The following is a 26,294-nucleotide window of genomic DNA, read 5'->3' on the forward strand; positions in this document are numbered from 1 at the left end:
GGCTCGTGTGTGGCGTGCCAACGCGCCAAGGTGCACCGCCATACCAAGGCCCCTTTGGCGCCGTTTGTGGTTCCAGAGAGGCGGTTTGACCATGTCAATGTTGACCTGGTGGGTCCCCTGCCCCCCTCCCGTGGTTATACGTTCCTCCTCACTATTGTGGACAGGGCCACCAGGTGGCCAGAGGCTATTCCCTTGTCCTCCACGACGGCAGCAGAGGTAGCACGGGCGTTCATCGGCTGCTGGGTGGCCCGTTTCGGCACGCCGGGTGACATCACGAGCGACCGGGGCTCCCAGTTTACCTCGGACCCCTGGACGGCGGTCGCTGAGCACCTGGGGATGAAGATCCACCGCACTACGGCGTACAACCCGCAGAGCAACGGACTTTGTGAGCGGTTCCATCGGGACATGAAATCCGCTCTGCGGGCAAGCCTCACTGGCTGCGACTGGATGTCACGCCGCCATCTTACTACACCGGTACTGGTTGAGGCTGCTGCAAACATGAGTTCAAACCGCCATCTTCCCACACCGGAAGTGGAAAACAACAACAGCAATTATCTCAAGTGGCTTCAAATCAGACAGGACTGATAAGTGCACGCTCAGGAAAGCATTTGTTTAATCATGACAGTTTTTTTATTTAATTTTTTTCCCTGCTGTGCCGGTTCACTGACACGGATACTGTTGCTTGCATCGAAAAGCAAAGAAACCCAACATGCAGCCAGTGTTAACATGACTGAAATGATGACATATGTGCATGATTTGCTACAGTAGATTATCCTAAAGACTTGTGACCACCATTTGAGCGGGAGTCGTTCTTTCTATTTCACAGTATCACGTGGTCCAATTTATGAAGCGATATGCCTTTGTTAATGTAATTCTAGTGGGGGAACTGTGCACATGCCAGTCACTCCTGGTTAGGGTTTGAATTCGGGCATCGGCAGGCCAGTGTGTTGCACAGCGAACCTCACTGCCTGCTGTGAAAATGGTTTTCATGCTCACTTGTTAAAAAAAAGAAAAGAAGATATACTTGAAGAAGTGTAACTGTTTTTGACCAATCCTCTAAACGTTTGTGTACGTGGGAACAAACCGCATGTAGCGCACTTCCACGATGAGAAAGCCAGCGGATTATTGATTGTGACGCGGAGTTTTCTTTCCCCTAAAAGCTGTCTTGGAAAGCAATTATAACCGAGCAAACGAGCAGGCTTCGCGGTGTGACTGCGGGCGTTGATACGTAAAGCAGAGAGGGGAAGAGAGTTGAGTGTTGGCCATTAAAAGTTTTAAATTTCCCTTGATAGCAACAAGCAGCGAGCGCCAAGAAACAATTACCCTGCACTTACCCCAGCACGCCCACGTGACCAGGAGGACAGTCGTGTTTCTCGCTTAATAGGGATTCTGCAAAAGGATGCTCTTGAAAAATCATTAGATTCCTACGCACATTCTTTCAGGGCCGAAAGTCGGTCAGTACAAGTTTTAAGAGGGTGGTCTCTGTCGGATTTACTTCGACGGACACATCCAAACAAAAACCTCTTACATCCCCAATATTTAGAGTAAAGATCCTACATCCATGAATCATCCGCGAGGATAAATCAAGCAGTTGCAGTAGAGCCCCCTTTATCCAAACATATCATTGGTTTTATGACCTCCATCTCAAAACCCATATGGATTAGGGATGCCGTTTGATACCACCACTGTATCATCATTGCCACATTTCTGTCTCTCGCACAGCTTTGTTCTCCATTCCCGCTCTCCCCCGCTCCCTCTCTCGCGCTCTCGTTTTTTTTTTCTCCTCCTTTTCTTTTCTTCTTCTGTGTCTTGGCCAACAGCTGCACGTTGTTCCCCCTATTTGCTTTCAATCAACAATATTATTTCCATCTTCAGGCCACTGACGGCCTCGCCATCTGTCACTTGCGTGAGACAAGAGGAGAGTAATTGCTGAGTCTTGGCTTTGAGGAGCGCTTGTCTTCATCAAAGCCCCTCGCGCTTTTCCACTGTTTGCGCCGCAGCGGCATTCCTACAGCTGTCTGACAAGGGACATTTGAAAGGTAATACTGCAACCAAAGCTTGACACGGGTTACCAGTCCACAAAGACAAAAAAACTCCGCCAATAATGTTAAACATTTGAATGAATTTGATGAGCACTGATTCAAGGGGCTTTTTCTTCTTTCTGTCCTGCACCAGACTTGTGGAGGAGATGACTTGTTTAACTCTCTGACTGAATTTTGGACTGTCTTCATCCTCACACAACGGCCTTTATGTTTGCTATCGATAATCATACATCGCTAACTCTTGCATGACTCATTTTTGTCTTGCAGAAACCCCGTCAGTGTTGATGGTGTGAGTTGACACGAGCCAAACGTGTCTATTTAAGATGTCAGATTCCCGGAGGGCACGGCGGCAACACTGAACTCATTCATCATTTGAACCGACCCTGGCGGAGCTCTTCTCCGTCTACGGGTCTCTCTCTCTCGAGACAGATCGGTCGTGAGCTAGCATGCACCTCTGTGCTGCTCTTTGCTTATCCAGCAAGCAAATAATTTTCACAAGACCGGCATCTGTGGACATTACGCTTGGCCCTCGCCGGAGACTCTCATGGGTGCCAGGTGGACTACTTGTAGCATAAAGTCAGGGGTTACTATTCCATAATGATTTCTTTTTTCTCTGACCTTCTGCCTTTAATGCCATTCCTGGACCAGCCACGCAAAGTCATTTTTAATCGCTGTGACAAACCTAACCTTTGACTTTTGGCTTCAGTGCACGATGGGTGGTGGTGGGGGTAATTAGCAGCTGTTCGTTGCTGATGAGGTGCAGAAACAAGTGCGCTCACGCACATTTTGCACGCATCTGCATGTATGCTCACACTCTGTCTGTTACACACACACACACACACACACACAGGCAAATGAGCTGGGCAGATGTGAGCGTATTCACATGGCACGCTCGGCCACACAGGGTCGCGGACATGCACACGGAGAGCCATGCGTGCCCCCCAGCGCACACAAAATGGCCCTCAGCACTCTCCGAGGGTCACATCATTCATGTAGAATTTAATGAGGGAACATGTACCCCATCCCTCAACCTCGCCAGGAGAGCTGTTACCTGTTGGTGTGATAAGACATTAAAAATTCACAGCGTTTCTGCGGCGCTTTGACTGGTGTGGCAGCGCCGCTCATTAGCATTTAAATGGGAAAAAGATAACGCCGCACTTCGCAGAGTCATGCCTTCATCACAAAGCCCGCAGAAGGGCCCGCAGACTTGAGTGTGGCCCTGAGAACTTTTGCTGTTCTGTAGAAAACAAGGGAAAAATAGTCAATCTCTCACATTATCTGCTGTGTTGTGTTTGGTACATTGTCAAGTAGGAAACTCGCCCTTGAAGACAACACATGAAGTGTTTATTGAGCTTTAAACAATGTCAAAACAAGTACAGACAATGGCCATCGATCCAAGAGAACTCTGCTTTACCCCTTCTTGTTTACAGAGAAAACCACCAACATTTGTCTCACGATTGGGATAAACTTAACGCACATATATGATTCTTGCGCCACTTTTATTCTTATGATCTTGGGCATGTCGGTCTTTATTTATCAGTACGTGTATTTGGGGTTTGAAAATCAAGACGGTCAATGCTCTCTTGGTGGTGTCATCAACAGACAATTCCTGAAGCTCTTGTATCAATAAAGTTACTTTAATAGGAGCATCCGGGTAGCATGGTGGTCTATTCTGTTGCCTACCAACACGGGGATCGGCAGTTCGAATCCCCGTGTTACCTCCGGCTTGGTCGGGCGTCCCTACAGACAATATTGGCCGTGTCTGTGGACGGGAAGCCAGGTGTATGTGTCCTGGTCGCTGCACTAGCGCCTCCTCTGGTAGGTCAGGGCACCTGTTCGGGGGGGGGGGTGGTAGTGTGATCCTTCCACGTGCTATGACCCCCTGGTGAAACTCCTCACTGTCAGGTGAAAAGAAGCAGCTGGTGACTCCACATCGGAGGAGGCATGTGGTAGTCTGCAGCCCTCCCCGGATTGGCACAGGGGGTGGAGCAGAGACGGGGACGGCTCAGAAGAGTGAGGTAATTGGCCAGATACAATTGGGTAGAAAAAGGGGGGAAAATCCCCCCCCAAAAAAAGAAGCACACATTTAGTGTGTGTCGATGTGGCATGGGCGGGGGCGGGGGGGATTATCGGAGCGTAAGGAAAATCACAGCAACAGGAGACCCTTACCACTTTTTCTGCAGATTTCCATCCAAACTACATATTTTTGGTTAGCTGGTGAACCAAACCTGAATGAGGCTCTGGGTGCAAGTTCAGTCAGGGAAGGCCGTCCTTTCCTAGGTCGGCCTTCGCCTGCTCACCAGCAGTCACCTGTTCTCCATCAAGCAGTTACTCACTTTGCCTGCTGATCTTTCATTCAGCCAGTTGCTCATCTGTCAACATAAACCTGCCAGCCACGCCATCCATCCTCGCTGCTGTCAGTGTTTAGCGACTCTCGGCCCCATCACCGTCCTACTGTCAGTAGCAACGGGGCCTTAACCACGTCCCAAGGGGGCCGTCCACAACCCGAACTTAACGTCTCTACCTCCTTTCTTGATGCTGATAATTTAAGATGGGGTAAATACCAACACTTAGTCTCCCCACCATTTGAAGATAAAAAAGATTTACTGCAGGTTAATTGGTGTGTCTCCTGACCGAACTGTCTTCTTCGCGTGTTTCTTGGCCTGTCATAATGTCCCGTATGTTCACCTTTAGCATGACCGTCTGTCATGTGAACGTAACGTGAGACGCAACCTCTTTGTAACGCTACAGGAACAAGCGTAGCCTACCGGTTAGCTACACCTCTTAAGACCCCCGAGCCTTGTATTTATAACAGCAAGTTCTGTCAAAGTGCACCTACACTCATAGCACCTGACACTGGGCCGGATCCGCCGAATCACATCCGCTCCTAGACCACCCCATGCCTCTGGCCAGAGTGTGGCCTCCTAAAGTCGGAACCAATTTTTAAGTTCACAGCTATGGTATGGATCTGGGCCAGTTACGGCCCAAAGCTGGTACCGATCCGTAAGCCATATCCGCGCTGGTATTGGCCCGTTGTGCAAAAAGACACTGGGTCAGATCTGTTTTGCGGCTCCGCGCCAGATGCTGTGATACAAGCGGCCCGGATCCGGCCCGGTTTCATTTTGCTGTCTGCTCAAAGGTGAGGCCATGCACTTGCATTTAAGTGTGCAAACACACGATGTGCGTCTTTGTGTGCTGAACACCGTAGTACAGCATTATCTAGCCACCATCATGAGGGTTTCCCACGCCCAGTTCATCCTGGGTTTGTTTGTTTCCCATCTTTCTGTTATTGTTTGTCTCACGAACTTTGGTTGCTGAAACTGACTGTGACTCAGCCGAAGCCTTACTGGCAAGAACCCCCTCGCCCCCTGAAAAACAGGACGGCTATTTTCTTATTTCTTTCAATTTTCATAAATGATACAAGTCTGTCTCTCGGTATCTGTCTCGTGGCGTGGGAGCGAGGGGCAGGGGGCAGCTGTGGTGGGATAATTTGGTATGAATTAGAAGCTGTTTCCTCACGGGCTCCAGAGGGTCTGATCCAGTCCCCTGCTTGTCTGCTGGATTCTCCCCACTTATGTCAAGCGGCGAGGCACACATATTACATTAGATCAGCCTTTTTTACTGTAGAATGTGCCTCGAACGAAAACAATGGTTTCCCATTCAGAGTGGCTCCCCGGCCAAGGCAGCCCCTCTCCCAGCACTACCTGTGGTCGGGGGGCGCTTGTGTAATAGTTTTCCCATGCACCGCCATTGGCTCGGCCCTCCCGAACTCTATGTCTGTCAGTGTCATTGTTCAACCCCATCCAACCGCAGATCTCTGGCATGGGGGGGGGGGGGGCAGAAGGCAGCCAAAATAAATGACTAAGGTTTTATTCTACATGACACACATCGGGCAGGAAGTGGTCACTGGCTGCAGCTGGAGCTCCAGACGCGGTGTTAGATCTAGTGGGTGATAATGTGGGATTCTGTCGTACAGTTCCTCCGCTGTAACCGTAATGCATACATTTCTGCCATGTTCCTTTCTGGATGCACACAATGTGTTTATTATTAGGGAGATTGAAAGGCTCGTGAAGGAAGTATCTTCTTACGGGATAATTCGATTGTAGCAGCAGAATGTGGCAGCACTACTGAGCCCAGGGTCCTCCGGAGCGCTGCGGAGTGTTTGAGTGATGTAATTACTGTGGCTGTTTTTAATTAACCCTCCTCCCTCTCTTTAATGACTCTGACCCGGGCCTTAGATAGTGCAGTGGTCCTTGTACGTCAGTCACCCTTTCCCTCGGTCCTCAAATCCCTCTCTCTCTCTCTCTTTCTCATCCCCCTGTCATCACCTGCTCACATGAGGCCGTCAAACAGGTGTTTCTGGACTTCAGAGATAAGAGAGATGCAGCTTGTGTATATTGGGAGGGGGAGAGCGAGAGAGAGAGAGCATGAGAGGGGGGAGAGAGAGCAGGAGCAATAGAGAGAGAGAGAGAGAGAGAGAGAGAGAGAGAGAGAGAGAGAGAGAGAGAGAGAGAGAGAGAGAGAGAGAGAGAGAGAGAGAGAGAGAGAGAGAGAGAAGAAGAAGAAGAAAGAAAGCAGGAGAGAGAGACAGCAGGAGAGCGCGGGGGGAGATAGAAAGCAGGAACAAGGGGGGAGAGAGCAGGAGCAATAGAGAGAGAGCGAAGAGAGCAGGAGCATAGAGAGAGAGAAAGAGAAAGAAAGAGCGAGGAGGAGAGAGCGGGGGGGAGATAGAAAGCAGGAACAAGGGAGAGAGAGAGGGAGAGAGAGCAGGAGCGAGAGAGTGCAGGAGCAATAGAGAGAGAGAGAGAGAGAGAGAGAGAGAGAGAGAGAGAGAAGAGAGCAGGAGCGAGAGAGAGTGCAGGAGCAATAGAGAGAGAGAGAGAAGAGAGCAGGAGCAATAGAGAGAGAGAGCAGGAGCAATAGAGAGAGAGAGAGAAGAGAGCAGGAGCAATAGAGAGAGAGTGCAGGAGCAAGAGAGTGGGCCCCACAACACGCTAATAATGACATGAAAATTATGGAGCTTTTGTATCTGCGATTTTAAATTTACTCTGGTTTCCTATTCCTGCAGCACTTACTCCCCCTTTCATCTCCCGAGACGTGGTTTTAATTGTCCCCCGAGTTATTTTACAAGACCATTGAGTCGGCACACGCAGGCTGTTGCCTGAGCATACATAAATTCAATTAGACGAAATGAAATCCATCTCATCGCGAGCCAGGGGCTAATTGGGGGGGGGTGTCTTAAATAGCTGAGAGGAAGCACGACCCCTTCGAAGTACAGCGCCCGTGGTGAGGCTGCGGAGGGCGGAGCCGCTGGTTTCTCCGCCGCCAAAAAAGTGCAAAGTTCAGTTGAAACAGATAAAGCAATTTGCTGCGATAGGATGTGTGTGTAACACGAAGAACCCGGATCAACCCAAACGACAAAGGCCCCGTTGTACTGGGAGCCCTTTGTGTCCAACGCAGACTGATAAAAAGACTCCTCCGCGCCGTGGAAAGCTAGCAGAGCCGCCCGGACATCTGTTCTCGGTATGTCCGACACCAGTTGCGCTGTAAAGGATCCCGCGATCTCCGGGGAAGCCGTCTGGAGACGGCGCGGCGCATCAGACGCCTGCTCCTAAACAGGCCCGTCTCTGCGGCTTAGCCCGCAATTGAATTAGCCGCGCGGCGCTGTTGCTGAGGTGACGTCACAGACACCAGCGGTTCGCCGGTCGAGCCCTGCAGATAACGGCTCTCCGGTCTTATCGGCAGGCCCCCTCCTGGCAACGCGCGAGCTGCGAGGGGACCCCCCCCCCTGCACAAACAACCCGACGGACGCCGGGTAGTAGTTGACGCCGGAGTCGTCGCGGACTGGATTTGGTGTGCGCGCGCGAGGTTTCCGCAGAGGAACCTGTCTCCTCTCACGCGCTCCGTGACCTGTGCCATGCTGCTGATATCGTTTCCAGAAGGGCCGCTTGGTTTTTTCTGCTGATCCGTGCAGCGCAGTCTAACATAATTAGACAACTCGGGGGTTATGTAAACCTTTTTAATGAACGTATCACTTGATTTACTGACAGTGGGTTGCTGCATAATTACCTCTTGACATTTTTACAGCCTGTCACTGGGGAGAGTGTATATATGTGTGTGTGTGTGTGTGTGCAGTAAATGGTAGAGTTGCCTCCTAAAGATGCATTGATAAGCAGTAGCCTCGGTCTAACGCGTCCTCCCAGCAGCTGACGGCCGGTGTAAACTGACCTTTCGTCTTCGTGCGAAGCTGTCAGCCAGATGATTTTCCCTAAATAGCCTCAAACGAACTGCTCCTCCGTCTTTCCACCTGAAAATAAAGCTTGCAGGGACAATTCACTCCTCTTCACCAAGAATGCGCGTATGTGTGTGTTTTTTCACCCCCCCCTCCCCCGCCCGTTTCCTCCCCGGCCAACTACCCCGCTCCAGCGAACCATCCCGATCGCTGCTCCACCCCCTCTGCCGATCCGGGGAGGGCTGCAGACTACCACATGCCTCCTCCGATACATGTGGGGTCTCCAGCCGCTTCTTTTCACCTGACAGTGGGGAGTTTCACCCCCCCACCCCTGTCCCCGAACAGGCACCCTGACCGACCAGAGGAGGCGCTACTGCAGCGATCAGGACACATACCCACACCCGGCTTCCCACCCAGAGACACAGCCAATTGTGTCTGTAGGGACGCCCAACCAAGCCGGACGTAACACGGGGATTCGAACCGGCGATCCCGGTGTTGGTAGGCAACAGAATAGACCGCCACGCTATACCCGGACGCCCCTGTGTGTGCGTGTTTACAGAATATGCCTGTGCCAGCAATCATTAGACTCCTCCATCGTGTGACTGGTGGGGCAGGCGCATCAGGGTAAGGGGTCACTGGGTTAGTCAGTTTCTCATGAAGTTAATATTGCAGTGCATGCGGTGGTCCCTTATCTAGCAGCCGTCTGGGTACTTTGGTGGAGCACGATGAGCATGTATCATCTGACACATATCCCGTCCCCCTCCGTTGTGTCGGGCTCCATGCGTGCTCACACATGCGTGGAGAGAGCTCCTCGTCCCCCCTCTGCAAGACTTTCTTCTTCTCTGTTAAGATGCGTGGCAGCGGTTGCACAATATCGCTGATAGATGTGTTTCAGATGCGAAACAAAAGACCACACTAGTTCAGCCAACGCACACAGGCTCCAGCAATTTTCTTCTCATCTCGCGAAGGATGCTGGCATTTGTGGACACGTTACACATGTGAGATGTAGACTGAAACAAAAATGACAAACTCCGCTGCTGAATAAATCGTCTGGCCTCCCCGAAGCTCAAGTCTAAACACAACTGCTCCCTCATGGAGTGTGTGTTGTGTTGGAGCACTACTGCCTTGGTTAATAAGGATGTTAAATATTTGGCAAACGGCAAGTGTCCAATAATACAAGAGACATTTTAATGAAAATAACAGTGAATGCCAGTGCTGTAAGCCCGGAGTGTTGCTAAAATCGAAAATTAATCTCCCTTGATTTGTGGCGACCTCAGTAAGTCTTACTTTTGTGTGCTCTTGTTTACACGTCCCGAGCACACATAAATTATGTTTAATGAGGGCATCCGGGTGGTCTGGCGGTCTATTCCATTGCCTACCAACACAGGTATCGCCGGTTCGAATCCCCGTCGTTACCTCCGGTCTGGTCGGGTGTCCCTACAGACACCATTGGCTGTGTCTGTGGGTGGGAAGCCGGATGTGGGTATGTGTCCTGGTCGCTGCACTAGCGCCTCCTCTGGTCAGTCGGGTCGGGGCGCCTGTTCCGGGGGAGGGGGGGGGATAGCGCGATCCTCCCATGTGCTACGTCCCCCTGGTGAAACTCCTCACTGTCAGGTGAAAAGAAGCGGCTGGCGACTCCACATGTATGGGAGGAGGCATGTGGTAGTCTGCAGCACCTCCCCGGGTCGGCAGAGGGGGCGGAGCAGCGACCAGGACGGCTCAGAAGAGTGGGGTAATTGGCTGGACACAATTGGGGAGAAAAAGGGGGGGATATGTTTAATGTAAGCGTAATGTAAACATATTTGCACAAGTGATGTCACACACTCGCAACATACAACAACACACCCACTATACACAAAGCAGCAACACACAACGTAGTCAGCAGGCTGATTGGAACAGACACAGCCATCAGACAGACAGCCCAGAGAGAGGTGGCGCCCGTCATGTGGGATGGATCTCATTAAAAGTGTGCCCCGGGTCACACTTTGATGGACAGGGAGACGTCAGTCATCTGCCAACTAGATTAACAGAGGGCTGAAGCCCCTGGTCATCCTCTCCATCCCCCGAGAGCCCACAGCATACCAAGTGGGACCAGGAAGACTTACATCCCGCCCCCCACCCCTCCGGCTTCCTCATCGTCCCACCTCGGGCTTGCCCCTAGCAGAAACAGGCCAGCATATACACTTCACTTCCGAAAGGCCCACCTGCTGTGTGCAGAGGCAGGTGGTAACAGACCTTTTCCCTGAATCCCTCCGGTGCGCGAGGTAGCTGCACAGCCTCAGAAGGCCGTTCTCCACTGCAGTCTGTGCTGCCACATTGGTATTTTTATGAGCCCGTGCAATCCAAACACTTTGCTGAGCACTAAGCGTGCGTGCTTTGTCGGAGCTTCATGTCATAAATCACACGGTTCCCCAGTGAAAAGTCCAGCTCTTCCTTCTGTGGGGCTGCTGGCTTAGTTGTTTTGGGATGTTCTCCTCAGAAATGTCAGCGTACCTTCACTTCCATCGTATCGCCCCCTGTCTTTTGGCCGATAAACACTGATTTATAGTGTCTGTGAAGCTGAGGTCACATTAGTGGTGCAACCTAAAGCTACACAAACACGCCTTTGGCTGCAGACAGTTAATGTCCCTTAAAAGTTTAACCGAAGCAAAGTTCTCGTGGTGGGTCCCCCTGGCGAGCAGTATGTTGGTTGTTCACCTCACAGAAGATGAATTGAGACAACAACTAATCGTGTTTCAACATGTATGAGCTGGTCTCTTTCTCTTCCCTCCGTCTGTTTCTCCTTTCGGCAGTGTTGTCTTATAGGAGAAGGACGTGTAATCATGCAGCGTCCCTCTGTTCATCCCAACATTCCCAAGAGTTCATGTCTCCAGCAATAGACCAGTGGCATGATGCCCGGGACCGGGGCCACGGATGGCTCGCTTTGACAAGCACGTTAGTCAGGCCTGTGCTAGCCTCGCTCGAAGTGGATCAGGATTCCCAAGGATCTTCGGCACCCTGGTTTACGCAACAAAAAGTCTATTTGAATTATGTCTAAATATGGGGGGGGGTTGTAAAATTGAAATCTATTGAATGACACTGGGCAAATCATGAGGTTAACTTCGTGTGTTTAGAGAGAGAGAGGGAGATGTAAAATTGATCAGTTTTCTGGCACGATACCCCCCCTCTCCCACCCCCACCCAGGTTCCCCACAGATATACGAAGCATCCTGCACTTAATCCACACTGGAACGCTACCAGCGTCCAGTGTGTCATGCTCAATGTATTCAGGGTAATAAAGGGCAGGGGTAAGGAGGAAACATATGAGTCTATGCCCTCTACAACCATGCACATATCAACAGAAGTAGGTGCCAATCATTTGTCCTCGGTGCCCACCAGCTGCTACAAAGAGGTTATTCCTCTTCAATGCAAACCGAGGACAGCGTGTCTGGATTTATGGACGGTTTTAATGAATGTAATTAACGAAAGGCTTGCTGTCAGGGCTGCGGTGGCAGTGTGAGTTAGTAGTTGGCTTTCACCGCGAACAGAATCGAGCAAGCTCAGAGCGAAACACCAACCTTTTGGGAAGCATTATAAGGTCATTGGGGAAAAGAGTAAGCCTTGAAGTATTCTCCACGGTGACGGAGGGGTCGAAAGGGCTCAGCGGTGGATGCATATTAGCCTAATATTTCTGAGGAATTATGACATTTGGAGGGTCTTTGCAATATGAGCTATCCCAAGGTGCCATGCTGTGACTCTCCTCTGCAGACACCTGGGACCCGGGTCACAAGGCTCTGACATGACCCCTAACCCCTCCAATACTAACTTACCCGACCACTGTTATGGTAAGCGATACGTATGGGAAATGTTAAAGGGGAGCTCATGCCCCGTGGTTTGTCTTTGTAATGTCTGCATGGATCCACTGAGTGGGAAAAAACACTGTTTGAGAGAAACATGCTCATTTGAGGTTGCTTGTATGATATGGATTAGGTTCATTAGGGAGCTACAATGCCTGAGCGGGGGGTGGGGAAGGGGAAGGGGAAGGGGATGGGGGTAGGTGGGTGGGTGGGGTGCTTTCTGTAAACGAAAGTGATAACAAAAAGGGACCCATTATTTTGAGGAGTGAAATACAATGCGCCAGTAATTACGACAAATTTGCAAATCCTTTCCTGAAAACTGTAGGGGAGACCCCCCTCCCCTCCCCTCACCCCAAACCCACCCCCCCACCCCCCGGGGGCACAAAGACCCTTAGTTGCAAGACTTTTCCTTTCCCCTGTGGAGAGGTGGTGGAGGGATGCAGTCCTTCGTAATCCCAACAATGACTTCTGACGGCCTTTGATGGCCAGGAAACTGTTGGTCTTTGGCAAACTGAAAGCGGAGAGGGAAGAAAGGGGGTTGGAGAAAGGTAGAAGAGGATGCAGGGGTGGAATGCACTAAGCAAAGCATGGGCTATATTAAACTTAACCCTGTGTTTGGGACGTTTTCGTTTAGTGCTATGGCAGATCCTCTTCACACATGCAGGCATCCCACCCCCCCCACCCCCGCCCCGCTCATCTGGAAGGGTCTCTAGAGTCAGCCGAGGGAGAACACTGTGGGAGTTTAATGCACACTACCTCACGAGCTTGCTGTAAATGCCTTTTAGCGATCACTTTCCTGCAACAGGGAGCCTACGACAGACACTTAGGAAAGCGAAAGAAAGGGAGAGAGGGGCCATGATTTCATTCACACATTTTCATGTTATTCCGTTGCTTACCAACACGGGGATCAGATGTTCGAATCCCTGTGTTACCTCCGGCTTGATCAGGCGTCCCTACAGACACGATTGGCCGTGTCTGTAGGTGGGAAGACGGATGTGGGTATAGGTCCCGGTCGCTCAGTACGCCAGCTCGGGGGGGGGGACTGGGGGGAATAGAGTGATCCTCCCACGTGCTGCGTCCCCCCGGTGAAACTCCTCACTGTCAGGCGAAAAGAAGCGGCTGGTGGGCGTCTGGGTAGCGTAGCGGTCTATTCCGTTGCCTACCAACATGAGGATTGCTGGTTTGAATCCCCATGTTACCTCCTCTCGGTCGGACGTCCCTACAGACACAATTGGCCGTGTCTGCGAGTGGGGAGCCGGATGTGGGTATGGGTCCTGGTCGCTGCATTAGCGCCTCCTCTGGTCGGTCGGGGCATCTATTTGGGGGGGGAGGGGCAACTGGGGGGAATAGCGTGATCCTCCCACGTGCTATGTCCCCCTGGCGAAACTCCTCACTGTCAGGTGAAAAGAAGTGGCTGGCGACTCCACATGTATCGGAGGAGGCATGTGGTAGTCTGCAACCCTCCCCGGATCAGCAGAGAGGGTGGATCAATGACTGGACGGCTCATAAGAGTGGGGTAATTGGCCAAGTACAATTGGGGAGAAAAAGGGGGGAGAAGAAGCGGCTGGTGACTCCACATGTATCGGAGGAGTCATGTGGTAGTCTGAAGATCCCTTCCCCTGATCAGCAGAGGGGGTGGAGCAATGACCGGGACAGCTCGGAAGAGTGGGGTAATTGGCTGGATACAATTGGGGAGAAAAAGGGGGACAAAAATCCCCTCCCCCCAAAAAATTTTCATGTTATCCCATCCATATAACCAAGTAACGGGAACAGGCCAAAAGCTGTAAGAGGTGTTGACTGATGCATCCCGCTACATCCGTACGACTTAGCACAGAATATAGGCGGCGAAGGGAAGTAAACAGCATGACAACGTTGAATTCCTTTAACCTCCGATCCTTCTTTTCTACCCCTGATAGATTCACAGTCGGGCTATCTGCATCCGCATCTCTTTCTCATTAAAGATGGCCGGGGAGCCTGCATGCAATCACAGCGGCATCGCTGCGGTGGAGACGATCAAGTAATCAACCTCCCGCATTTTCCAGGTTGTCGCCTTGCTTGTGTTTCCCTCGTTCTGTCACTGTCACTCAGCCGGATACCCACTCTCTGCCTCCCCCTTCATCATCTGCCACCCATGCAAATGCAAAGCGACTACCGGTGCAATGTAAGAAATCAGCCACATCTTTGGTGTCACTTCTCATTAACGCAGGAAGTCAGGTAAGAGAGGAGGCCCGGAGAAAACGGACCAGACCTTGAGCTTTAAAAGCTTTTGCCAGTGATTTCCGTTAAAATTCCTGACTAGCTAGTTTCTCGGGGGAAAATGACCCTTCGGATGATGGCCCACACGGGACAGCGGGAGTCTTTTATTGTTCTGCAATATGATTGTTCTTGTGACTTGATGGTTGTAAGCGATTGTTCCTGCAACTTAACAAGGGGAGATGGGTCCCAGCTTGGTTTTGTTTTTTTGCCTTCAAACAGCCGGGGCAGTTCTCTGCGCATGAACTCCCGGTGGGCCATAGCTGTGTGGTGACTTGTGTTTTGAGTCTGTCCATCCAGAGGTGTAAGTCACTTCTTTATTACTGATGACGCCGTTACTCACATCCAAGTCTTCCTCCCATGTTCACCCACGGCGCAGTGGAAGAAGCGAGAGAGGAGGAGGAGGAGGAACCGGGGAGACCTAGTTCATGAGCTCACCACGTCTGACGGGGCCCACCGTGGTGAAAGCTGCTGACACGCTGAGGTTTTCAATGTGTTTAGACTTAGTCTCTTACCCCCCCCCACCCCCGCTCCCCTTCCCTCGACCCCATCACTCACTGGAGCAGTGACAGCTGAGAGCGGGCTGGCCTGATCCCTGCGTGTCGCAGCATCTGAGCCCGCGTAGGGGGATGTGTGTTCACCGAGTCACATCTTTGAATCCGCTGTACATACGTACGTACACACACTGTCGTCCATCTACTCTCCTTATTTTGTCCCGGTCGAGCTCGGTTACCATAGTTACATAGTTGTTGCGTCTGGGTAGCGCAGCGGTCTATTCCGTTGCCTACCAACACAGGGATCGCCGGTTCGAATCCCCGTTGGTACCTCCGGCTTGGTTGGGCGTCCCTACAGACACCATTGGCCGTGTCTGCGAATGGGAAGTCGGATGTGGGTATGTGTCCTGGTCGCTGCACTAGCGCCTCCTCTGGCCGGTTGGAGCGCCTGTTTGGAGGGGGGGGGATAGCGTGATCCTCCCACATGCTACATCCCCCTGGCAAAACTCCTCACTGTCAGGTGAAAAGAAGCAGCTGGTGACTCCACATGTATTGGAGGAGGCATGTGGTAGTCTGCAGCCCTCCCTGGATCAGCGACCGGAATGGCTCGTAAAGTAGGGTAATTGGCCAAGTGCAATTGGGGAGAAAAAGGGGGGAACCCCCCCCAAAAAAAACAAAAACCATAATTACATACTTAACATATGCAGCAGTCTCTGTACAACACGTGGATTACAATCCCACTGTGATGCCAAGACTTTGCAGTAGAATGAAGAAGTTCTTGTTGTTACCGCCGAAGGACTAGCTCAGCTTAAGCTCTGAGAAAATGTTTAACACAAGACAACATCCTTCTGACCCTCGCATGCGCTGTGGCGAACTCTGACCCAGACCCCACATGAAATCAGTCAGCTCGCCATGCCTCTCAACCACCATGCGTGACCGTGACGTTAAGTCTGCCCTGCACATTATACTGGTCACACTCTGAATCGGAGATATCCCCTCACCCACCGCACCAAGACCACCCTCTGGTCGGTTCCCCTTACAATCACAAACAACCCTGTTTGTTGTGGTAACAACTGGCTGTTTACAAAGGGGTTGGGCGATCCATTACGAATTAATCTCTTCTACGACGGCCCGCAAAGGAAATACCTCAGAAAGGGGCATTTCCTTATTGCCCTTCTGTGCTTCTGCACCCTGAATTTCAATGGATGAGTTCTTGGCATCCTGATATTTCTTTGCTGGAGATTGTATCGCTACCAGTGGCAGCTGGTGCTGAAGAAAATTGGGGGGGGGGCGCAATTTACCCAGGCACAGCACACACGACAGCTGCTTTAATGTCCACACTGTCACAGAGTTATTAAGAAGGACAACGTGGCCTATAGATTTTATCAGGGTTCGTAGACGGTGGATGATTGACGGTCGAGACGAGGCGTGGTGGTGGGTGTGAACATGATTGACAGCCACGAGAATTATCCAATCACATTAGATCCAAAAAACATTAAAACAGTACCAATTCGCTGCCAATAAAAGTGAGCATGTCTGGGGCGCACAGGACTGCGCCCCCTGGAAAATCTGAAGAAACCAATCAGACAGCAGCCTCAGGTCACCTGCTCGCCCCCAGACGTTTGAGGGCTCACGTAAGGTATCGTTTGGCCAATACCATGTGGAACCAATATTTAATGGCTGCTGACAGGCGCTCACAGACTGAAAAACACTTTTATTTCATAATTATTTGCATTATACAACTGAATTATATTTAACATGCTTAAGTAGATTTTCATCTCTAGATGTTTGAAGGGGGCGGCGCCCCAGCCCCGTACTGGCCAGCCGCCACTGGTCACTACCATTGGCCAGCTAGGAAATGTTACAGCGACAAAGTTCTCGAACCCACTGCTTTATATTAACAAAAAGTTTGCCTCTCTGTGACGAGAAAAAATGCACTCTTTCCCTGCTCAGTCACAGCCAAGCTCCTTGTTTCCTCTGTTGTCTCCGAAAATACAAGGCCCGGAGGAGCAGCTGAACAAGAATACAGACAGGTGACATGAGGCAGGCATACTTTTTTTTTCCCCTGTCTTGTTATCTACTGAATTATTCATCAGTCTAGAGGAGCGCGCTGATGCAATGCTGTGAAGGACCGAGCATCCCCCATGGAGCACTGGGACCCGCGATGAGGGGGAGTGCCTTCAACTGGCTGGAGGGAACAGGTGACATGTCCTGTCACTCTGACCCAGTGCCATCTTCCTATTTTGGAGAACACGCACAGGATGGAAGCCTGACAACAATCACAGCCATAGCACTGCACGGTACAAAAACATGTACACACATCCATAGCGACTATGCACAATTTTCAGCACTTAGAAGCAATGAAAAACAAACACACGCACACACACAAAGAGAAACGGGGAGAGAAACAGAGCATAATTTCATGAATACACACAGGAAGATGGCATGTCAGTACCCCAAACCTCCCTTTGCAGTACTGTCACCTGTCTGTGCGGGATAGTGTTGCCATGGAGACCGAGCAGCAAGCACACTAATGAGCCCGTGAGCGCGAGTGTGTGCGCGCATGTGTTTGTGTGCATACACGTGTTTGTGTGTCTGTCTGTGTCGTTGTGCCTGTATATATGAATGTGTGTGTGTGTGTGTTATATGTACAAAGGGGCAAGTGTAAATGGTAGGGGCAGGTGCTGGGAAGCCACTTTTCAGGTCAGTGCATCTGACTCTGGCCTGGCTGCAACGGTGGCCCCAGCTGCTGGGGGTGATGGTGTGTTGTTTGTGGGGGTTTTGGGGGGTGGGGGGGCAACTCCTTGTTCATGGCCCAAACAGCTTGGCCATTATTAATCCCTGACATTCCAGACTGCAACAGCACCTATTTCCTCTTGTAATTATTGCAGCACCTGGCAGTTACTGATAATAAAACTGACCAAGCCATGTTTGTTAGCTTGACTGTTTGGAAAAGTTAGAAAAGTGGGGAGATGGGTAGATGCAGCGGATAGCTTTAACCCCACACTGTTACATTAGATCTAAGGTTTCCTTTGCCTTCCTTCGGTCAGGATGCTCTCTATGGTGCAGGTGTAGAAATTGGTGAGAATTTTGGGGGATAGACAGGCGCTCCTCAACCTCCTCAGGAAATGCAGGCATTGTTTGGCCTTTTTCACAAGGGCCTCGGTGTTTGATGTCCAGGAGAGGTCCTCGCTGATGTGGACTCCAAGGAATTTAAAGCTGGAGACACGCTCCACTTCCTCCCCATTGATGTGTATGGGGGAGTGGCTGCAGCTTCTAGACCTCCTGAAGTCCACAATCAGCTCCCTTGTCTTCTGCACATTGAGAACAAGATTGCTGGTGGTGCACCATGATGTGAGGTGCTGAATCTCGTCCCATGTAGGCCGTCTCGTCATTGTCGGTGACACGGCCTACGACTGTGATATCCGCAAACTTAACTATTACATTTGAAGAGTGAGTTGGCAAGGCAGTCATGGGTAAAGGGGAAGAAAAGGAGAGGGCTCAGAACACAGCCTTGAGGGGCACCTGTGCTGAAGGTCAGGGCGGAGGAGGTGTGGTCATTAGATCTAAGGTTTCCTTCGCCCAAAGAAATGAGAGCATACAATTGCTATTATGCAGCAAGTTAAAGGTGCAGGTAAACCATAATGCCTTGTTTGACTGCTAAAACAAGATTTTCACCAACTTCCATGGCCTTTCACATTTGCCGACTTGCCAGCAGATAAGCAATTCCGATAAGACAGCCCGCGATCGTCTGTCAGCTAAATTTGCAAATAAGATTGTCAAACCCTGTCAAGCCTAGATGCAAACAAACAGTAGATAAGATAAATCAGCAAACAGCTGTGGTTATCACCCAAATATTTACACAATCTACAGCATGGTCCGTGGTGATACATCCTGTACATGCTATGTTTACTGTAGGAGAGGGGTGTAAGCCTGTTTTGCATACTTGTGTCACTGGATAATGTGGGGCTGAAGCGCGCCTGTGACTCCGTGCTGCTCCCTCCGTTGGCCGAGGCCGGCGGCTGAACTCCCACAGTGTCCCGGGTGTATTCATACAAACCATGCTGACAAGGGCACAAGGTTCTCACCTAGAGGTGTTGACAATGAAATGTGGGAGTGGATTAAGGGGGAGGAAACATTGCAACACACACTCGCATATATATAGTGGCCTCTACAGTATAGTAACAACACAGTACCTTTGACAAAGTGCTGAATCTAGGACCTATTTTCTCAGTGGCCTGATTGTCCAGATGATCAGTCTGCTTGTGCTCTGTGCTCCGCTTGTGTGTGTCTGTTTTTAAGGGAGTGCAGAGACATCTCTCAGAAGTGAGCGTCCTTCACTTCTCAGGGGTCTGTGCATGACATTTTACGTGAACCATCTTTCACGGAAATTTTTTTTTCCAGTTTCGCCGGCCATCTGCCATGCTGCTGTCTCAAGGTTCACAGCCTAGCCAACAGCTCTTCCCAGGTTGGATTTGTCTTAATTTGAAGGACCACGTCCTGAGGACTAATCTGCGATGCCAGAAGTCGGCACGCCCCCGGTCCCCGCCTTTGCCTGCCACCCAGCCTGCACTGCACCCTACGCCAGTGCTCATCCCCACGTGTGGCGGGTCCACAGGGTGATGGTTCCATGTTGGGTTTTTTTGGGCTGGGCCCTGTCTCCCTTCCCCAGGCCTGGCTCCAGGAGGGGGGCCCCCGGTTTCCCTTTTCCGGGCGAGGTGCTGTAGCTCTGCTGGTGTACTTTCATTGGGTTTCTTGGCAATCACTCTTAGTCAGGCCCCTCCCCTGGGGCCAATTTGCCTGGGAAGACCCTACCAGGAGCTATTGCTCCCAACAACACAGCTCCCAGGCTCACCGGGACACCCAAACACCTAAACCACCGTACAGCTAGCCATTCTCGGAAGGGGTGGTGCCGAAACCTGGGACCACCCCTCTGAATGACCTCTTTAAACTATGAGGTGTGCAAGCCCTCACGTTTTCTCTTGACGGACGTATTAACAAATCACCCTTATTTGTTATGATGAAAGCATCTTACCCAAGTAACAGCTGCTTAGCTTGTATGCATTTCATTATAGGGCTTTCTTGGCCGTAAAATAAATCAACTCCCATATTTTCGTAATGTGTGTGTGTGTGGTGTTAGTGTTTGTGTGTGTGTGTGTGTGTTAATTAGTTAGTTAGTTAGTGTAGATAGCGGGACCGAAAACTAAAGCACTTATGATCCTAATTCTTTTTGGAGATGGTAGGTATTGTTCCAGAGAGTACGGGAAAAATCCCAGAAAATTGAAATTATGCATAATTATGCATAAATATGCAAAATATGCATTTTTCTAAAACTGGCTAAAAACCACTTTTCTCGGCATTTCAGATGATTCTGAGCATCTTTGATTTTTTCACCTTTATAAAAAAAAATTCCTGGGATTTAGAATATGTTTTGGCATTATGCAAAATATATATGCATTTTTGCAAAAATGCACTTATGATCCTAATTTTTTTTGGAGGTGGTAGGTATTGCTCCAGAGAGGACCAGAAAATAGCAGAAAATTAAAATAATTATGCATAATTATGCATAATTATGCAAAATATGCATTTTCTAAAAATGGCTAAAAACCACTTTTCTTGGCGTTTCAGATGATTCTGAGCATTTGGGGGGAGAGAGTTGGAGTGGGGGGGTTTAGGGGCAGGGGGAAGGCGGTTAGCTGGCAGGATGAAGAGGGGGGAGATTTAGACGGGTGGATAACCAAACCACTACATTGTAGCGGGGTTCTTCTAGTAAATAAATAAACTTGTATTAAAAGTATATAAGCAACTTTGCTTCGGTACCAGAATGATCAGCTGAGCCGTGAAGCCCGATTTCTCTAAAAGCGGCCGAGGGAGTGTTTTCCGTACCCTACGCGTCTCTTAAATGCAGAAACCAGGTCATGCGCCGCAATCAAAGACCCTCTGCAGGAAGCACCCAGCCCACACACACGACGCCGGCTCCGGCATCTGCGCTGCAGAGGCTCTTGTCCAGACCTGGATGACAGACGCAAGTCGCACCGCCACGTCACCCAGTCACTGCCTCTCGCCCCCGAGTTTGGAAAAGCTCTCTCTTTATTGTGTCCGTGTGTGTGTGCACGTGTGTGCACGTACGTGTGTGTGTGTGTTGATGGAGAGGTCACTTCCTCCTCCTCAGTCAATCGGACATCCCTAGGATTTATGCTCAATAAACTTTTTGCCCTCTGCACCTTGACGGAAGTCTGCGAGGGAGAGCGCGACGTGGCCCCGCAGCATGTGCGTGTGTGTGTGTGTGTGTGTGTGTGTGTGTGTGTGTGTGTGTGTGTGTGTGTGTGTGTGTGTGTGTGTGTGTGTGTGTGTGTGTGTGTGTGTGTGTGTGTGTGTGTGTGTGTTCTCTGACCACCATCCAGAGATTTGAACTTTTGCCGCACACAACCCCTAATTCCTAATGTACACCACAGCTTCGTGACATGTTTGGCTTGGCTGATAATGTCTTGAAGCGCTGTAACGAGAGACTTGGAGTTAAAGTCATAATAGAGACCGAGCGAGGAAGACGACTGGCCTCCGCCACAGCTGTTGAAACCGTCTGGCCCTGGATCCTGCACTCCTCAAGTGTGGCTATTCAGGCCTCTGTAGATCACCTTCAGACTCTCGCGCCTGTATTGAGAAAAACAGCTCAAATGCTGACATCCCAAAATCACAGTTATCGAACTGTCTTTAATAACTTCATAATAATAACAATGATAATAATAATTATTATAACAACAATAATAATGATGATAATAATCCATCAAATAGATAGTGCCTTTCTTGGGCACCATCTATTTGATGGATAGTGCCTAAGAAAGGCACTATCCATCAAATAGACTTCTACCTCATTCTAACCCTAGGCCCAAGGAATGGGCCCAGTTATTATGATGTATTATGGCTTGAAGTTAAAGGAAATTTGTATAATAATAATAATAATTTATTTAATAAATACATAATGATATAAAATAGTAGTATTTATTCAAGTAACAATTCAAGTCGAGTATTTATTCAAATAACAAACAAACAACTAAATAAATAAAAATGAATAAACAAATAAATTATTAATAAAAATTGAATAATTTGATAAGTTAGGGTTAGTACTCCTTTCTGTGCCCCTGACAAGACAACCTGGAGTTGGTCCCCGGGTGCTGCACGGCGGCTGCCCACTGCTCCCAGCTACACAGCTAGGATGGCTTAAATGCACAGCGTAATTTCCCTACCGGGATTATTAAAGTATATCAAAATCAAAAGATGGAATCCTGTTTCTCTTGTATTCATCAATGCTTAGATTTCTGTGTGAGCTCTCCATCCTTCCATCCCTCCATCCATTGTCTTAACCGCTTATCCTGCTCTCAGGGTCGCGGGGATGCCGGAGCCTAGCAGTCATTGGGCGGCAGGCGGGGAGACGAGCTCCTCGATCTGAATATGGAGGGGCGCATATAGTGTTTAACAGCCCCTGCTTCATGTATATATATGCGGATGATCACAGCTCCCCACGCGCCGCCATGCCGGCTTGCACGAGCTCGCCGATAGGTCGGCTGTTTAGCGTATACACCACCTACCCTCTCGGCTGGCGGGGGACGAGTGTGAGCTATTAGTGCATCATGATGGGTGACACTTAGGCCCAGCTACACCTACACATGAGACGCAGAGAGCTCAGCACGTCTCTCATCATGGTGCCGTGGTACTTCTACGGTGTTAGCATCACATAACGGCATCGGTGTCTGGTCGGGCGGCCTCGTGTGCAGAATGGCAGCCGCTGGAAGCAGTGGATGTTGACTAGGACCGTTATCTTTTTTTTTAATACCTCCATTAATGTTTGGTTCTCAAGTACGTCTATTATCCTCTACATCATATTATTATTTACATTTAGCCGAGAACTATTTCACCATGGTATTTCTGCTTTCTCCGTTCAGAAGGTACAAAACTTCTACTCCGTCCTTTGTTGTGGCGGATTTCATTGTCCCCTACGATCGTGATAATAATAATGACAACAATAATAATAACAATAATAATGATAATAATAATACATTTTATTTGTAGTTGCCTTTCATAGCCCTCAAGGACACCTTAAAGAACACAGTAAAAACCAAGCAGCACTGTATCAGACAGCATAAAATCACAACAAAGCGGGGTAGACAATAAAAAGTTAACACAACAGGTAAGTATAAAATCATCATCTGCACAAAACTCAGTGAAGCGTGGATCAGGCTGAATATACCAGTTTGAAAAGGTGCGTTTTGAGATGGGATTTGAAGAGTGAAAGAGAGTCTGTGTTGTGAATGTCTTGTGGGAGAGAGCTCCATAGGCGGGGGGCAGAATGACTGAAGGCTCTAGACCCCGTGGTAGTCAAGCGGGCCAAGGGTGTAGTGAGTTGGAGAGCAGAAGAGGATCTGAGAGTGTGGGAGGGCGTGTGGGTATGAAGGAGTTCAGAAAGATATGAAGGAGTTCAGAAAGATATGAAGGAGCTAGGTTATTAAGGGCCTGAAAGGTGAGAAGCAGTATCTTCAAGTCAATATGGTATTTAACAGGGAGCCAGTGGAGGTGCTGAAGAACAGGAGACATGATCTATGGAAGGAGTTCTGGTCGTGATACGGGCAGCTGAATTCTGTACCAGTTGAAGTTTATGAGCACACTTGAGGGGAAGACCAAAGAGGATGGAAGTGCAGTAGTCAATACGGGGTGTAACCAGGGTTACATCCGTGGTGATTACTCCCCATCCCTCTGTTCATTTGTCCGCCTGTTCGCGATGTGAGGTATCTCAGATGCCAGCAGTACTGAGGACACTTGGGGGAAGGATGCATCCTGACTTTGTGCTCATGTACAAAATAATAACATTTGCGTCACTGCAGGCCAAAAAGATCCTAAATGTTAAACAAGCACAACTTTCTCACCACTCACTGCAGCTTTTTGTATATTTATTTATTTATTTGTTGGATCCCCCCCCCCCATTTTTTTTCTCCCTAATTTACTTTGGCCAATTGCCCCACTCTTCGGAGCCGTCCGGGTCACTGCTCCACCCCCTCTGCCGTTCCGCGGAGGGCTGCAGACTACCACGTCTCCTCCGATACATGTGGAGTCACCAGCCGCTTCTTCTCACCTGACAGTGAGGAGTTTCACTGGGGGATGTAGCGCGTTGGAGGCTCACGATATTCCCCCCAGTTCCCCCTCTCCCCTGAATAGGCGCCCCGAATGACCAGAGGAGGCGCTAGTGTAGCGACCAGGACACATACCCACATCCGGCTTCCCACTCGCAGACACGGCCAATTGTGTCTGTAGGGACGCCTGACCAAACCGAAGGTAATGCGAGGATTCGAACCGGCGATCCCTATGTTGGTAGGCAATGGAATAGACCGCCACGCCACCTGGACGCCCTGCGGCTTGAATTTTCTAGATTTTGTACACATGCGTCCCCCCCCATCGCAGCAGGTTTGCCTCTTCATCAAGCTCTGCATCACTAATTAGTTACCTACTTAGTCTCCTAGTTAATTACTGTGGTAATTTGTTCCTAAACTTGAGGATTTGAAACTTGGGCATTTGAGGGGCTATAATCATGTGATGTGATACATAAACAGGAGCATGTGGGATGACACACCTATTTTTCCTACTTGTTGTAATCCCTTATATGGTTTATGTAGTCACTTCCTTAGTGGTCATTCTCCAAGATACCAAATATAATGAAGCGCTTTTCTAGACACCCAAAGTGCTCTGGGCAACATGAGCAACAGTGGAAGAACAGTGTGAGGAAATCCGTGGCAACAGGTTCATTTCTTGCCCGTCTGTCCACCGGAGTCCCTGAGTCATCACCACACTTCCTATGGATAGAACATAACCATCCATTCATTAATGGAGAAAAGTCACAGCTTGCAGCTTTTAATCCCCGTCGTGTGCCAACATAGCGTCAACCTTTAGGTGGTACTTTACAATGATGGACTTTCATACCCAGCAGCGCTTTTTAAAATGACCATATTCCACATCCTTAATCAAAATAATAACGATAATTAGAAAATACAATTCAAGCTGAGGCGATGCAAGCAACTCTGCGATAGTAATTTGTCAAAGCGAATTTAACTGCAAATCTGCTTGGCTCTTCCTCCCCTCCATAGAGGGCAACACCACTGAGCGTACGTAGCCTGATGACCAGAACCAGCTGTCCAGTACATTTAGGGATATCATCGGAGGGGTCCACTTGTATCCCCCTCCATTTCCTTTGGTGTGGATTCATAGAAATATGCAGTCCCAGTCACCCAGCATCCATCCTCCATTCCGCCTCTGCATTTGGGAACAAAATGGCCTCTTCTCAGTAGCTCGTCTGGGTCTGGCCCATTCAGTTAGCTGACAAGGGCAGCATGGTCTCACAGCAAGAAGGTTCTGGCTTCGAACCCCAGGCCGTCCCGGGTCTTTTCTGTGTGGAGTTCACAAGTTCTCCCCGTGTCTGCGTGGGTTTCCTCTGGGGGCTCTGGTTTCCTCCCACCATCAAAAAGACATGCATGGTTAGGGTTAATACCCCTGTCTGTGCCCCTGAGCAAGGCAATGGAAAGGAGAACTGGGGCTGGTCCCCAGGTGCTGCACACTGCTCCTATAGGATGGGTTAAAGGCAGAGGACACATTCAGTGTAAGAATATAATGACAAAATAAAGTGGCTTTCTTCTTCTTCTGATCCCAATTATCCTTTATTAGTGTATGTGGTCTGGTGGTCTGGTGGTCTGGCGTGTCAGAAACACGCAAGCCGCCTCGCGCGATATAAAGCTTCTCCCGGACAAGTCAAGCCCACCTTCTCCAGGTTCAGACTGTTTTCACTAGCGGGGCTCTGACTATGGGGACTCACCGGCGCCCTATAAAGTAACCGGTACACCGCTACCTTGTGGGATAAGGCTTTTAAGGGTGGGGCAACCCCCGAACAGAACCCCCCTGCAGGAGTAACCTCCCCACAGACTCATTATCTTGGCCCACTGGCACGTGGACACGCCCTGATAAGGAGTCAAGGTTACCCCAGGGATGGGTTAAGTAACTAGGCTATGGGGGATGCAGCGTAGTGGATGTGATATTTCAGCGGAAGAGCCAATCAGGGACCAGCGGTGAAAATCACGAGACACTGAGTGGAAGAACCCTTTTGTGGTCAACGGTCCGGGTCACCAGCTCAGTCGAATCTGACACTGCTCACCTCCATAGCTGTAGCGGAACATGGACGTGCTAAACAAGTCATCGATAGATGACATCTTAGGATGCTCGACTTGATGATGATGATGATGATGATGATGATGTACGTGATCAGTTGAAATTAGCAGTGCAGTGCAGAGCACTCTTCAGCCGTGCCCATGGTCATGTTGGACACTGTTTTTGAAGTTCCTTAATGAATCTAATCCAAAAGTCTCGTGCATGTAGAGAAACTTGAAGTTAAAACTTTTAATCCC

This window comes from Lampris incognitus, chromosome 2, assembly GCF_029633865.1.
Source record: "Lampris incognitus isolate fLamInc1 chromosome 2, fLamInc1.hap2, whole genome shotgun sequence".
In the NCBI taxonomy this organism is placed as follows: domain Eukaryota; kingdom Metazoa; phylum Chordata; class Actinopteri; order Lampriformes; family Lampridae; genus Lampris; species Lampris incognitus.